Raw genomic sequence first — 16,072 nt, 5'->3', positions numbered from 1 at the left:
TATCGAGGAATAGATCAAACTACGCGCCTTTCCTTTCTCATTAGCTGATGAAGCTAAGGATTGGCTCTACTACCTACCCTCCGGTTCCATCACTACATAGAACGATATGAAAAGACAATTCCTTGAGAAGTTCTTCCCTGCCTCCCGAGCTACTAACATCAGAAAGGAGATCTGTGGCATAAGACAATTCAGTGGGGAAACTCTCTACGAATACTGGGAGAGATTCAAGCAACTGTGTGCCAGCTATCCGCAACATCAAATTCTAGACCAGCTCCTTATCCAATATTTTTACGAAGGGTTACTACCAATGGATAGGAGTATGATCGATGCAACAAGCGGAGGAGTGTTGGTGAACAAAACTCCTACACAAGCAAGAGAATTGATCTCAAACATGGAAGCCAACTCTCAATAGTTCGGCCATAGGCTCAACCCTCCAACAACTCACGAGGTAAACATCTCCTCCCTAGAACAAAAAATTGCAAGCCTGACCTCTCTTGTCTATCAAATGGCCACAAGTAATACACAAACGGTGAAGGCTTGCAGGATTTGCTCAACTCCAGGACATCCAACTGACATGTGCCATACGCTTCAAGATGAACCTTACAAACAAGATAACGCTAATGGAGGATTCCCGCTAAAGAGATACGATCCCTACTCGAATACCTATAATGCAAAACGGAAGGATCATCCCAACCTTAACTATAGAACCAAGCCCTTCGGCTTCCAACATCAGCATCAAGCTAGGCCGCCGGTTCCACCATATTCAAGCTCTTCCAATCCAGGTATGTCTCTGGATGAAATTGTGAAAGCCTTTGCAACTAATACTCAACAATTTCAACAGGAGACGAGGACAAGTATCCAAAACCTGGAGAATCAGGTCAGCCAGTTAGCAACAGCTATGAGTCAAATGGAATCCAAATCATCAGGGAGGCTACCTTCCCAGACCATGACCAACCCGAAACAGAATGCCAGCGCTATCACGTTGAGATACAGGAAGGATCTGAATGAACCCAATCAAGAAGCATCCAAAGATACAACCCAAAAGGAGACACCATCTCCCCAAACGGATTCAAGCGGAAAGCTACCCCAAACCATAGTCATCGCTACACCTTTTCCTACCCGATTCGCAAAATCCAAGAAGGAGGAGCAAGACAAGGACATTCTCGAGACATTCCACAAAGTTGAGGTAAACATCCCCATCCTGGATGCAATTAAGCAAATACCCTGCTCTGCCAAATTCCTCAAGGAGTTGTGCACTACTAAAAGAAGGTTGAAAGGCAATGAGAAAGTTCATATAGGAGAAAATGTTTCATCCATTCTCTAGAAAAGACCACCCCCTAAATGCATGGATCCAGGTCCCTATACCAGATTTGAACCCACCCATGATGGATGAGAGGAGAAAACATAGGAAGTTGCAACTACAAGACCTGGAGGATCTAGTTTATGATTAAAAACAGGGAAGTTTGTTTCTTCTTTTCCTATTTTTGCATTTATCGTGTAGTCATTTCCACCTTTTCTTAAGTTTTAAGTGTGGGGGGTATAGGTTTTAACTATTTTTTTTTTCAGCTCAAAAAAAAACACTCAACTATTTTGAATTCAATTGAAACAATATTCTGGGAAAATTCTTGTGCACCTAGTAATAAAGTACAATTGAAAAGTACATGACCCATCTGAAGCCATTCCCTTTTTTTAGCTAGTCCTAAATTCAGGTTTAAGTAAATAGGGCAAACATTGCTACAAATGGTAGGATGGAGCATAAAATGCACCTACCGGTTAAGAAATCTGATAGTAGGAAGGAACATAAAATGCACCTACCAACCAAGTCATCTGATAGATAGTAGGACGGAGCATAAAATGCACCTACTAAATAGCAATTCAAACTGTAGGATGGAGCATAAAATGCACCTACTGACCAAGTAATCCAAAAGTGAGATGGAGCATAAAATGCACTCACTTCTTCAGAGGAAATAAAAAGAAAATAAAAGGAGATAGAAGAGAAAGATGTTTTCCCTATTTTTCTACCTGGTTTGTAGTAGCAAAAATTGGATTGACTAATAGATGAGTCGTGTATGACTTGGTTGTTCTGATTTAACGGTTCACAATAATTAACCTAGAATATATTTGGAGAAAGATGAAGGAGAGTTGAGTTTAAAAATTGGTAGGATAGCTAGTTTATTCTTGTCTTATTTTTACTTGAATTTTGACTTGCCCAAGGATGGGTATGGTTTAAGTGTGGGGGGATTTGATGAGAATAAAATTTGTCATATCTTTATCCCACAATGTTCAGTATTTTATACTTAATTGCTACTTAATTGGACTCATTACTCTTGTATTTCGATGCAGGGCAAGCAAGAAGGCGATTGGAAGAAAACATGGCTAATCGGATGATTTTGCACAGTTTCGGCACCATCCAGTGATCTGGGCATAACTCCCAATTCCAGACTCCGATTTGGACAATTCAAGAAGCACTAGAAATATAAGGAGAATGCCCACAACTTCTATGTTTTGGGTGTTTATAGATTCGGCCTGCATCAAAGACGAAATTTGGCCCCAAATCGGAGAAATTTCGTAGCAAGGCCCATTTCACAAGCTGAAACCCATTTCGCAAAAGAGTCTTGAAGCAAGCCCGAATTGTTAAAGAAGCCTAGCTCGAATTCAAGATCCAAAAGTCCCATTAGAATAGAAGCTGAATGTAATCTCAATAAAAGAGTTTTATTATATTTAAATTTTCAAATTGTAATCCTAGAAAGATAAGAGACAAGAGTTAGGTAGGATAAGTTCAAATTAGACTAGGACTTTCCAGTTTGAGGATAATCTCCTTAAGAGAGTTGGAGAGCAGCCCTCTCCCCAAGTCTATATAAAGGGGGGCAGACTAGCACCCAAGTAATCAATTCCTCCAAGAGAGTTTCAGTCTTCAGAGAGAGAAATCAGCAACCAAGGAGGAAGAAGCAAAGTTTGCCCCCCTTTCTCATCTGTAAGCTACGATTTCACCATTAAGTGTCTGTAAGTCTTTATTTCTGGTTGAAGGATTAGGGAAGCCTTGATTCTATAAACATTGTGAGATCTAATTGATTTTCATTTCAGTTCGCTGTTTATGGGTATTCATATGTTTTCTCGGAAATTAACTGTGAGGATTATTTTTGTTGATTAAGCAAAAGGGCCCCTTGCTCATTCAATGAAAATAATCTATGGCTGATTGAACCTCCAGTTTCGTATATGATTGGTAGGCTCGAACATGGTGGAAACTAATATAAATTGATTGAAAAAAAGTTTTTGATCTATGTTAGGAAAATGTATGATCTGGTTTAAACGGTCCGAGCTTATGAGATCGTTGACCGGAATTGGGTCTCTCCCCTCTTAATGCAATTAAAAGGTTAAATCCTAAGATCTTGTTTAGGACTGCCTATTAATAAGGGAAGAAATCAAAGAAATTGTTTTGGTTGTCGAATAATAAGAGTAGAGGCTGGCTGTTAGAGCTTGTTAATAGCTATAACCAATTTAGTCATAAACATATGAATCTATCTTTGCATCAAGGATCAATGCTACGAATCAAAATTGAACTTGTCCCTTTGACGGTTTTGTCGAAGCCCTCAAAATTATTACTAGTCCCACAATAAAATATTTGCAGTAAAAGTGGTTCTAGGTCGAATCCCACAGGGAGCAAATCAGTAATCTCTTAGCTGAATGGGTAAAGTAATTGTGTGGAAAAATTAAATAACTAAAATTAAAAGAATAACAAACTAAGCAAAGAAGAGAAAATCAGTCTTACCGAATTCTGGTTCAAGGGTTTGGGTTGAATCGATTGGCCATCGATCCTAAGTACAATTCAGCATTCTTGCAATTCAAGCATTTAACCTTAGATTTATTAGGATAACCATAATAAACCTTGTGTTTTCCTAAATCAGTTGACCAAACCCAGCATTCGATCAACACTTATCACCACTCAACTGGGTACGATAGCGTTCCATTTAAACAATGATAGCATTAAGATTTGTGAAAACAGTTAAACCAAAATAACAATAATTGAGATAGCTGCAATTACTGAATTTTGTTCCATCGATTCTTTTAGGTTGAACCATGTTAAAACGTTGGTCAAAGGCTGTCACGAACAATTGACCCAAAAAGATAACAACCTAATTGCTACTTGTACCATTATTCGTGACAAATACGGATCACCGGAATCATGGATAGCAGTAGGAAAATCAACATTAATTCAGTTTGTCAGACTAATTAACATTAACATCCAATAAAAATGTGCACAAGAACCAATGAATACTTGAATTAAAAAGAAAGAAAATAAAGTAACTACAGAACCTCACAATGACACAATCGAACCTCCCCCCTTGAACCAGAAAAAGAAGCTTAGCTACTCATGATCTGCGCAATCTCCATGCTCTTCTTCTCCATAGCCGAACTGCCTTATTGCTTCTTGGTCTTCTTGATGATCTCTTGGATCTTGGAATGAGTGATTGCTAGAACTGGTTCGCCCCCTCTTTATATAGCCAAAGGAGAGGGCTGTTTTTCAACTCCTTCTAGGAGATCATCTTATCTTTAGGGTGTTTTGATCTTATCTTGAACTAATCATATCCTATCTCTTATCTAATGCTCTAATCTCAATCTTCTTATCTCTCTAGGATTACATTCAAGACTTTAGATCTGATAAAACTCTCCCCTTGGAAATTACATTCGAAATTCGGACTCTTAACTCTTGAATTCGAGTTGGGTTGCTTCAAGGTACTTCTGCGAGTTGGGCTTAAGTTGTGAAATGGGCTTGGCTGCGAACTTGTTCCGACTTTGGGCTCGTTTTCGTACTCGATGCGTGCCGAATCTGTCAAAACCCAAAACATAAAAGTTGTGGGCCTTCCTTTCATCTTTCTAATGCTTCTTGAATTGTCCAATTCGGTGTCCGGAATTGAGAGTTAGGTCCAGATTACTGACTGTCGCCGAAACTGTGCAAAATCACCCGATTTGCCCTGTTTTCTTCCAATTGCCTTCTTTATTGCCCTGAATCGAAATACAAGAGTAATGAGTCCATTTAAGTGCTAAATAAATGTAAAAGAGTGAATATTAGGGGATAAAATTAGGGTTCGTTTTGGTCTCATCAAATCCCCCCACACTTAAACTTTGCCCGTCCTCGGGCAAGGCAAAAACTCAAGTAACACAAGAGAGACTAACTATTGATTTTCAATCTTTCTTTTTCTCTACATGAGGCCTGGTTCATTTCATGATTTAGTTCATACTTGGTAACCTTTCCCTTTTCATCTCTTTCTCCCCTTTTTCTTGTCCAAGAGTGATCGCAAATCACCATTCCTCATGGTCCCAAGTTAAATCGATAGTCAAGGAGACAAGCCTTCCAGGGCTGAAACTCCTTGGACTGCACGGGTGCTCATTGCTTTTAACAAACCAATTCAGCCAGATGCAATTACTTTCCTTTGAATCAAAACAATGTGTGCTTATTGCCATAAGCTTGCTATGTATCACATCTTCACCACTTAGTGTGAATTCCTAGGATCTGAAGGTGAGAATGGGGTTGGGGTTCTAGGGTGAGTGCATTTTATGCTCCATCTCACCCTTGCCTTCTTTTCAAGATGTGAGTGCATTTTATGCTCCACCTCACACTTGCTTTCATTTCTAAATGTGAGTGCATTTTATGCTCCGTCTCACACTTGTTTTTTGTTTCTAGATGTGAGTGCATTTTATGCTCCATCTCACATTAGTCACGATTTTAGTTTCAAACTCCCTTTCTCTTTTTTTTTTCACAAGAATCATAGGGTTTCACCGCCTGATCCATGAATTCATTGATCGTGGTCTCTATATGCCTAACACAGCAAGTTCTAGAATAATCAACCCATGTTTGACAGATAATTATGTGAAAATCAATCAAACCCTTATGCATCTTGCCTATTGATCGATTAAAATCATGAGGTACCATATGCAGCCAAGAAAGATTCAGTTAGTCATACTTGCATCCTATCTTATCTATTTAGCCTAAGCACATGATTCCTAATAAGTTGAAATCGTTCAAGGATAAGTTCCCAGGGAGCAGAAATTTCAAGAAGATAAGGTATCCCAAATTTTCATCAGATTTCTGTAATCCCCACACACTTAAGTTATACATTGTCCCCAATGTATGTGATTATGCATAAAGTAGAAGGATTTGGGGGTACTTCCCTGTTTGTCTTGTTGGGTTCCTGCTAAACACAAAAATCAAAACCAAACAAAATAACAAGATTAACTAAACACAATGGGTTGCCTCCCACAAGCGCAATTGTTTAACATCGTTATGCTCGACGTCCTCCTTTGCTACTTTAGCTCTCGTGGTTTCAGCTTTCGGTGTGCCCCCCTTCCATCCATCATGAGCGGGTTCAAATCTGGAATAGGGTCCTTCATATCCAATTGTGCACTCGATTCTAGCTCCTCATTCATATCTTTTTCAAAAAATTCCTGCACAGTTGGATCAATAGTGTCAACTGAATGGTCTTCATTTGGGTACTTCATAGCTTCAAAAATATTAAATGTAATAGTCTCCTCGCCGATTTCGACGGAGAGGGTACCCTCATCCACATCTATTTTGGTCTTGGCCGTTTTCATAAATGGCCTGCCTAATAGAAGTGGGGCTGAACTTTTGATCGTGTCCTCCTCCATCTTCAGAATGTAAAAATCAGCTGGGAAAATTAAATCGTTAACCTGCACCATTACATTCTCAACAATCCCTTCTGGGAAGGCGTTAGAACGATCAGCTAATTGGATAACAGCTTTAGTTTCCCTTAAAGGACCTAATCTCAAAGCATAGTAAATCGAGTATGGCATGACGTTGATAGATGCACCTAAGTCTAGCATGGCATACTCGATTTGCTTATTGCCAATCACACAAGGTAGGGTGAACATACCTAGATCAGCATGTTTTTCTGGTAAGGTCCTCTTGATCATGGCTGAAACGTTCTCTCTAACTCTTGAGTCCTGCACCTTGTCTTCTTCTTGTCTTTTATCCACCTTCCTTGGTGAGGTAGGTTCTAGCTGCAGTTCCTTCCCGCTTCTCAGCACCACTGCACTTACATTCTCCTTGGGGTTAACTACCGTTTGTGATGGTAGTTTCTCGGAGCTCTGCACCTCCAACTTGCTAACAGCAGTGGCAAGTTGGCTGATTTGGTTCCCCAAATTCTGAATGCTGGCTCTTGTTTCCTATTGAAATTGCTCAGTATTAGTAGCTAGAGCCTTAACTATATCTTCTAATGACGTACCTGAATTCGAGGGTTGGCCTTGCGCTGTGATGGGTGTTGAAAACTGGGGCTGTCGACTGAAAAAATGGGGCTAGTATTGCTGCTGTCCTCCTTGGTTCCCGTAGCTTAGGTTTGGGTGATCTCTCCACCCCGGATTGTAATAATTGGAGTAGGGGTCATACTTTCATTGGGGCTGGCCCGGGAATCCTCCTATGGCATTGACTTGCTGCATCGAACCATCTTGCAATGATGGACACATGTCCATAGGATGGCCAGGAATCGAACAGGTACCACACACCCTGGTAGTTTGTACTTGTCCTGCAGCGAGTTGTCTTACCAAAGCAGTTAGGTCAGAAATCTGATTTTCTAAATTTACATGGCTTACCTCATTAACCCGTCTAATGGTACCGTCTGTCCTAGCACCGAACTGTTGTGAATTTTCGGCCATGTTGGAGATTAATTCCCTGGCCGCTTCGGGTGTCTTGTTCACCAAGGCTCCTCCACTGGCTGCATCGACCATACTTCTATCCATGGGCTGAAGCCCTTCATAGAAGTATTGGATTAACAATTGTTCAGGAATTTGGTGGTGGGGACAACTAGCAACAAGTTGCTTAAACCTTTCCCAATATTCATATAATGTCTCACCACCAAACTGCCGAACTCCACATATTTCTTTTCTTATATTCGCAGCCCGGGATGCAGGAAAATATTTATCTAAAAATATCCTATTCATTTCATCCCATGTGCATACAGAACTGGGAGGGAGAATATAAAACCAATCCTTTGCTTTATCTCTTAAAGTAAATGGAAAGGCTATGAGTTTTACCTAGTCCTCGGTCATACCATGGGGTTTCATGCTTGAACAGACGACATGAAATTCCTTTAGATGTTTGTGAGGGTCCTCACCTGGGAAACCATGAAACAGAGGTAATAATTGAATCAAACCAGATTTGAGTTCAAAGGCTACCTCAAGAGTGGGGTACGTGATGCATAAAGGTTGTTGGTTCATAATTGGTGCAGCCAACTCCCTTAATGTCCTCTCTCTGTCAGCCATTCTTTCTACTTCTTCGAAGATGGGAAGATCACAATCTGAATTCACCTTCTTTGGTGAACGATCATTCCTTTGCTTCGCCTCCTTTCTTAAATGACGGGTGGTCCTCTCAATTTCAGGGTTGTACTCGAGTTCAACTCATTGAGAAGCACGAGTCATAAAATAAATGTGGTTAACAAGAGGAAGGTAATAGCTAAGAAATTAAAGTTGCTCCCCGGCAACGGCGCCAAAATTTTGACGGGTTTGTCGAAGCCCTCAAAATTATTACTAGTCCCACAATAAAATATTTGCAGTAAAAGTGGTTCTAGGTCGAATCCCACAGGGAGCAAATCAGTAATCTCTTAGTCGAATGGGTAAAGTAATTGTGTGGGAAAATTAAATAACTAAAATTAAAAGAATAACAAACTAAGCAAACAAGAGAAAATCAGTCATACCAAATTCTGGTTCAAGGGTTCGGGTTGAATCGATTGGCCATCGATCCTAAGTACAATTCAGCATTCTTGCAATTCAAGCATTTAACCTTAGATTTATTAGGATAGCCATAATAAACCTTGTGTTTTCCTAATTCAGTTGACCAAACCCAGCATTCAATCAACACTTATCACCACTCAACTAGGTACGATAGCGTTCCATTTAAACAATGATAGCATTAAGATTTGTGAAAACAGTTAAACCAAAATAACAATAATTGAGATAGCTGCAATTACTGAATTTTGTTCCATCAATTCTTTTAGGTTGAACCATGTTAAAACGTTGGTCAAAGGCTGTCACGAACAATTGACCCAAAAAGATAACAACCTAATTGCTACTTGTACCATTATTCGTGACAAATACGGATCACCGGAATCATGGATAGCAGTAGGAAAATCAACATTAATTCACTTTGCCAAACTAATTAACATTAACATCCAATAAAAATGTGCACAAGAACCAATGAATACTTGAATTAAAAAGAAAGAAAATAAAGTAACTACAGAACCTCACAATGACACAATCGAACCTCCCCCCTTGAACCAGAAAAAGAAGCTTAGCTACTCATGATCTGCGCAATCTCCATGCTCTTCTTCTCCATAGCCGAATTGCCTTCCTGCTTCTTGGTCTTCTTGATGATCTCTTGGATCTTGGAATGAGTGATTGCTAGAACTGGTTCGCCCCCCTCTTTATATAGCCAAAGGAGAGGGCTGTTTTTCAACTCCTTCTAGGAGATCATCTTATCTTTTGGGTGTTTTGATCTTATCTTGAACTAATCATATCCTATCTCTTATCTAATGCTCTAATCTCAATCTTCTTATCTCTCTAGGATTACATTCAAGACTTTAGATCTGATAAAACTCTCTCCTTGGAAATTACATTCGAAATTCGGACTCTTAACTCTTGAATTCGAGTTGGGTTGCTTCAAGGTACTTCTGCGAGTTGGGCTTAAGTTGTGAAATGGGCTTGGCTGCGAACTTGTTCCGACTTTGGGCTCGTTTTCGTACTCGATTCGGGCCGAATCTGTCAAAACCCAAAACATAAAAGTTGTGGGCCTTCCTTTCATCTTTCTAATGCTTCTTGAATTGTCCAATTCGGTGTCCGGAATTGAGAGTTAGGCCCAGATTACTGACTGTCGCCGAAACTATGCAAAATCACCCGATTTGCCCTGTTTTCTTCCAATTGCCTTCTTTATTGCCCTGAATCGAAATACAAGAGTAATGAGTCCATTTAAGTGATAAATAAATGTAAAAGAGTGAATATTAGGGGATAAAATTAGGGTTCGTTTTGGTCTCATCACCCTTCAACTGGAAGTTTTCTCCCATCGATTTAATCTTTTGTTTTCTGTTATTTTCTGCTATTTTCTTGTTTTCCTTAGCTTTACAAACCCCCTTAATCCGTTTACTTGGAAATAAATCCACCCAATCCATTTACTTTGATCTTCTTTGCTCTGGAATCTCTCGCTATAGTCAGCCCTAAGACTAAGGCTTCATATTTGGCTATGTTATGAGAGTCGGGGAACTGGAGTTTGAATGAGTAGGTAGAGGTATTACTGGTGGGTGATGTTAGTATGATTCCAGCACTGGCTGAGGTGCTAGTGTTGCTTCCATCAAAAGTTAGGATCCATTCACCTCCTTCAACTACTATGATCATGGGGAGTTCTCCCGGGACTTCTTCTGATATAGGAAAGTTGTCATTGGTGGGGAAGGCAGCCAGGAGGTCCACCACTGCTTGACACTTAATGGCCCGAGGTTGAGTATACTTGATCATATATTCACTGAGCTGCATCATCCACTTGACCAATCTCCTGGAGAGATGGGGTCTATCCCTGAAGAACTTTATCGGGTCACTACGTGCGATTAACCTCACCTTCAGACCCATGATGTAATGCCTAAACTTTTGTGCAGCAAATACCAGCACTAGGAACTGTTGTTCCATGTGGGAGTAATTCTTTTTAGCCAACTTTAAAGTTCTATTGTCGTAGTATATCGAACATTCAACTCCTTCATCATCTTCTTGTGCTAGTAGACATCCTATTGCCTCCGAGTTTGATGCGATGTACACTTTGAATTCTCGGTCGTTTCTGGGTGGTGACATGGTTGGGCCCTTGGTAAGTGTAACCCTTCAACTGTTCAAAGGCTCTTTGGGTGATCTAGGACTACTTTTACTTTGTTTTCATCTGGGTGAATCCTGGTCTAGTCCACTCTGTATCCCAAAAACTTCCCGAATTGTACTCCAAATGCACACTTCAAGGGATTGAGTCTTAGGTTGAAAACTCTGCATCGATTGAACACCTTTCTTAATACATTAGGATGATCTTCCTGCTTCTTTGCCTTCACCACTATGTCATCCATTTGACCAATCTCCCAGAGAGAGGGGGTCTATCCATGAAGAACATTATCGGGTCGCTATGTGTGGTTAACCTCACCTTCTGACCCAAGATGTAATGCCTAAACTTTTGCGCAGCAAATACCAGTGCCAAACATTGTTGTTCCATGTCAAAGTAATTCTTTTTAGCCGACTTTAAAGTTCTACTAGCGTAGTTTATCGGGCATTCGACTCCATCATCTTCTTGCACTAGTAGACATCCTATTGTCCTTGAGTTCGATGCGATGTACACTTTGAATTCTCATCCATTTTTGGGTGGTGACATAGTTGGGCCCGTAGCTAGTGTACCCTTCAACTGTTCAAAGGCTCTTTGGTGCTCCTCTGTCCATTTGAAGTCTACAAACTTTTTGACCAATTTCATCAACGGCGTTGCTGTGTGTGCTAGACTAGGGATGAACCTCCTAAGGTATGAAACTTTTCTTTAAAAGGTCTTTAACTAGGATTCATTAGTTGGAGGTGGGAGATCTAGGACTGCTTTTACTTTGTTTTCATCTGAGTGAATCCCGGTATGGTCCACTCTGTATCCCAGAAACTTCCCAGACTGTACTCCAAATGCACACTTCAAGGGATTGAGTATTAGGTTGGGAACTTTGGACCGACCGAACACCTTTCTTAATGCATTAGGATGATCTTCCTTCTTCTTTGCCTTCACCACTACGTCATCCACTTGACCAATCTCCCAGAGAGAGGGGGTCTATCCATGAAGAACTTTATCAGGTCACTGTGTGCGATTAACCTCACCTTCTGACCCAAGATGTAATGCCTAAACTTTTGCGCAACAAATACTAGCGCCAAACACTATTGTTCCATGTGGGAGTAATTCTTTTCAGCCGACTTTAAAATTCTACTGGCATAGTATATCGGGCATTCACCTCCTTCATTATCTTCTTGTGCCAGCAGACATCCTATTGCCTCTGAGTTTGATGCGATGTACACTTTGAATTCTTGGTTGTTTCTGGGTGGTGACATGGTTGGGCCCTTAGCTAGTGTACCCTTCAAATGTTCAAAGGCTCTTTGGTGCTCCTCTGTCCATTTGAAGTCTACAGACTTTTTGACCAATTTCACTGGGATTCATTAGTTGGAGGTGAGAGATTTAGGACTGCTTTTCCTTTGTTTTCATATGAGTGAATCCCAGTCTGGTCCACTCTATATCCCAAAAACTATTTGAACTGTACTCCAAATGCACACTTCAAGGGATTGAGTCTTATGTTGAAAACTCTACATCGACTAAATACCTTTCTTAATACATTAGGATGATCTTCCTGCTTCTTTGCCTTCACTACTATGTCATCCACATAACACTCAATTTCCTTGTGCATCATGTCATGGAAGACACTCAACATCACCCTCTGATATGTGGCCCCAACATTCTTCAAGCCGAAGGGCAATATCTTGTAATAGAAATTCCCACTAGGCATTCTAAAGGTTGTGTGAGGTGCATCTACGGGGTCCATGAAGATCTGGTTGTACCCACTGTAGGCATCTAAGAAGGAGAAGAGTTGGTCCCCCGCTGTCAAATCTATCAGAAGCTCCATGTTTGGTAGGGGAAATTCATCCTTGGGGCAGGCTTTATTTGGATACCTAAATTCAACACAACACCTGCGATAAGGTTGGGAGGGGTTAGTCTTCAGTGAAGCACTAAGGTCAGGCAACTAAACTTGAAGTACTAACTTGAGTTGTCCATTCCTCTTTTTAACTGGCACTATATTGGCTAGCCATTGAGGGTGCACTATGGGTTTGATGAACCCTACTTTTAGAAGCCGCTCTACTTTTTCCTTGATCTTCAAAGCTACTTCTGGCTTAAAAACCCTCTGGGGCTGCTTTACATGCTTGACCTTGGGATCTATACATAGGGAATGTCTAATAAGGGCCAAGTCCAAACCTGGAATGTGGTCGTACGACCAAGCAAAAACACCTTAGAATTCTGTGATCGGGTTCTAGTTTGGTTGATATGTACAATGGCCTTTTCTCTGCTCCCTCTGTGGCCATGTTGATATCTTTTAAGGATTCCTCCACTACATCGATGGAATCCCTCATATACTTGGGAGGTGCTTGGATCTCATTGCAATATTTTAAGGTTTCTTTTTTCTATTCCTGTTATCGTGAGTGAGTTTTAGTGTTTCCTCATTCAATTATTAGTATTATGTACTTAACATTTGAAGTACTTGTTCAGGTTGCGATGCATCTTTTTGTGATGAAACTACTGCGATGTCTTTTTGTGAAAATGATCCAATGAAATGGTTATAGTTGAAGCATCATTTGTAAATACAGTTTCATTAAGAGAAAGTTACATTTGTTTAAAGTATGTGATTTGAAGACGATTCTGGGTAGACCCAAAGAAAACATATATATTTTGGAAACTACTTGATGATGACAGTTACAGCTTGTGATTAAGTCACCCCTTTATTCTAGCAAGCAAATATCATAAAATGAATCATCTATAAAATCATACCTTAGGGATGGCTTTCTTGGCTGTCGATGATTCGCCATCCTTGTAGTCTGTGATGATGGTGTAATAACTCCTCCCATCATCACCAGTCATCCACACACATCTGCTCCTCTTTCTCTTTTCTGGCACTACCGAGGGCTCGTTCTTCCTAAGGCTCGGTAACTGTAGTCCCTCCATCTTGGCTATCCTCATTTCTCCTTCGTCGACCAATTCAGTATAGTAAATTGCATCTTGAAGATGAGCCTCTGACTTGTCGAAGTAAACTCTAGTCGTCGGTATCCTTATTATACGCCCTTTATGTTTAGCCTTTAAGCACTGGTGGTACGTTGACAGGACTAGGGCCAAGTCATGTATCAACGGCTGCCCCAGTGGAGTATGATACGTGGTTCTTTTAGAAATTACTTGTAATTCATGTTGTATCGAGAATCATCCAATTACGACCTGTAGTTCGATGAATCCTTTTGTTATAGACCCGGTGACCCTACCATGTTAATGCTTCCCCCTTGGGCATGAGCCGGGAGGGGGTCGATTTCTACTCTTGCGGGGTCACACTTCACAAATTCATCCAATTTCACCTTTTGTTGGACTGGTAATAATTGCACCCCCTTCCTCCGCATCTATCTTTCTCCGGGTCTACCCCCGCCGGTGGTTGCGGCAGGTTGATTAACGTATCCTCAACTAGTTTGTACATTATTATTATTAGCTCCTCTTTAGCATAGGGAAAAGGAGGAGGCATTAGCAAATTACTTCTCCTACCTTGATTGTTGTTCCAATAGTAGGGCCCTAGGTTGTCGCGGGGCCTGTGGTCAACTGCATAGGGCTCGTTCCTACCAAATTGCCCTAGTATCGGTGTGGATTGGGCCACGATGTTCTTAACTATGCACACTATCCTCTCTGCTCACCGCCACAACTGATTGAACGTTTCCACTTCTACGTTTTCGATGCTTATTCTATAGGCAGCTTGTATTCATTGTACACACTACTCGACGAAGCCCTTTTTTGTGGCGTGCTCGTCAAAGACAAAGTTGGTAATTTTTTGAACCTCATGATGTATGCCAAAAGGTCCTCTCCAGAACACTGCTCCATGTTTCTTAGGTTAGCCATCGTTAATTTCCTTTATAGGGTAAACCACTTGGACAAAAATCTCTTATCCAGTTCGGCCCACGAATCAATGCTCCCAGCAGTAAAGTTGACAAACCACGTGTATGCTAGCCCCACCAAAGACTTTGAGAATTCTCAGACCTTTAGGTCACCATCAAGGGTGAAGGACCCCAGAGCGTCTTCATACTTGCTTATGTGCTTCTGTCGGTGGGGTAAGGTTTGTATAAGATCCAGTCGGAGTAGGTTTCTGTAGGACAACCGAATCTTGGGCTCGGTTGCGACTTTCTACTACTAACCACTAAACATATTCCCTCAGCTCATCCCGACTAAGTGGAGCCTCCATTGTTGGGTCTATTTGGGATAGAGTCCTGGGCTGGCCCATGGGGTGTTGCCCTGTTTGCACGGGCGCGGGACCAACTCTATTAGGTTGTTCTGGTGTAGTAAGATTGGATTAGAGGCGTGATGGCTGGTAGGGATGTTCGTGGGAGCAGCGGCTAGGGTGAAAGAATACTGTTCGGTCTGATCTGACCGATGGAGGAGGATTTGCAGGGAATCCCTTTTTTCATCCTGCATCTGCTCGATTTTTTCAACTAAGCCTCAAAACGGGTTTCAAACTCGCACACCTTGTTCGAAAGGATTTCGATATCAGCCTAGTGGGCCATTTTCGCCTCGTACTGATTCTTGATTTCTAGGTTGGTATCTTTGGGAATTGTGATGTGTTCCTTGGGGATTGGTAAAATGTTGATTCTATGGGCGGCCATCCTCTGTGATCAAGGAAGGAACCAGAGATTCTAATGTAAGTAGGAGGTGGTCAGGCTAGGTAGGGATGGTCTCCTTGAAAGACAAAGGAAGACCGAGAGTAGAGAATCAATCGGGAGGCTAGGGCAAGGGGAGTTATGAAACGGCTAAGCAGGGAATCCAATGATAGGGTTGATCAAGAGTTGAATGAATGAATTTCATTATGAGGAGGATCTTTATTTATAGGTAGGAATCCCGAGGTCCCGAAAGGAAGGAGACAAAAGTGCTCGTTTTTCTACTAGGAAAGAGAATATTAGATCCGTTGTCGGTCATTAAGGATCATTACTAGTGTTTTGCCACGTGTTCAAATGAGATCTCTCAAAGGTTGACTTTCCTTTCACCCGAGGATTATCATAATCCATGTGTGCTACTACCTTTCACACCTTACTTAACAGACGTGGCACTAGTGATGTCATTGCGTAATAAGTGACCTTTTACTAAACCTATGTGGCTTCTTATTATGCACACTACTTAAAATTACACTTACGGTTAATATTTAAGCGCTAGCCCGGTTCTTAATGAATTGTGATTCTGTAACAATCCAGGATTTGTCGTAAGACCCGAGACCTTTCGAAGTTCATCGTCGGGCCATGT

The sequence above is a fragment of the Nelumbo lutea genome, chromosome 1 (genome assembly GCF_056320005.1).
Source record: "Nelumbo lutea isolate HS-2025 chromosome 1, American lotus-T2T, whole genome shotgun sequence".
Taxonomy (NCBI): Eukaryota; Viridiplantae; Streptophyta; class Magnoliopsida; order Proteales; family Nelumbonaceae; genus Nelumbo; species Nelumbo lutea.
This window is presented reverse-complemented; position numbering follows the sequence as displayed.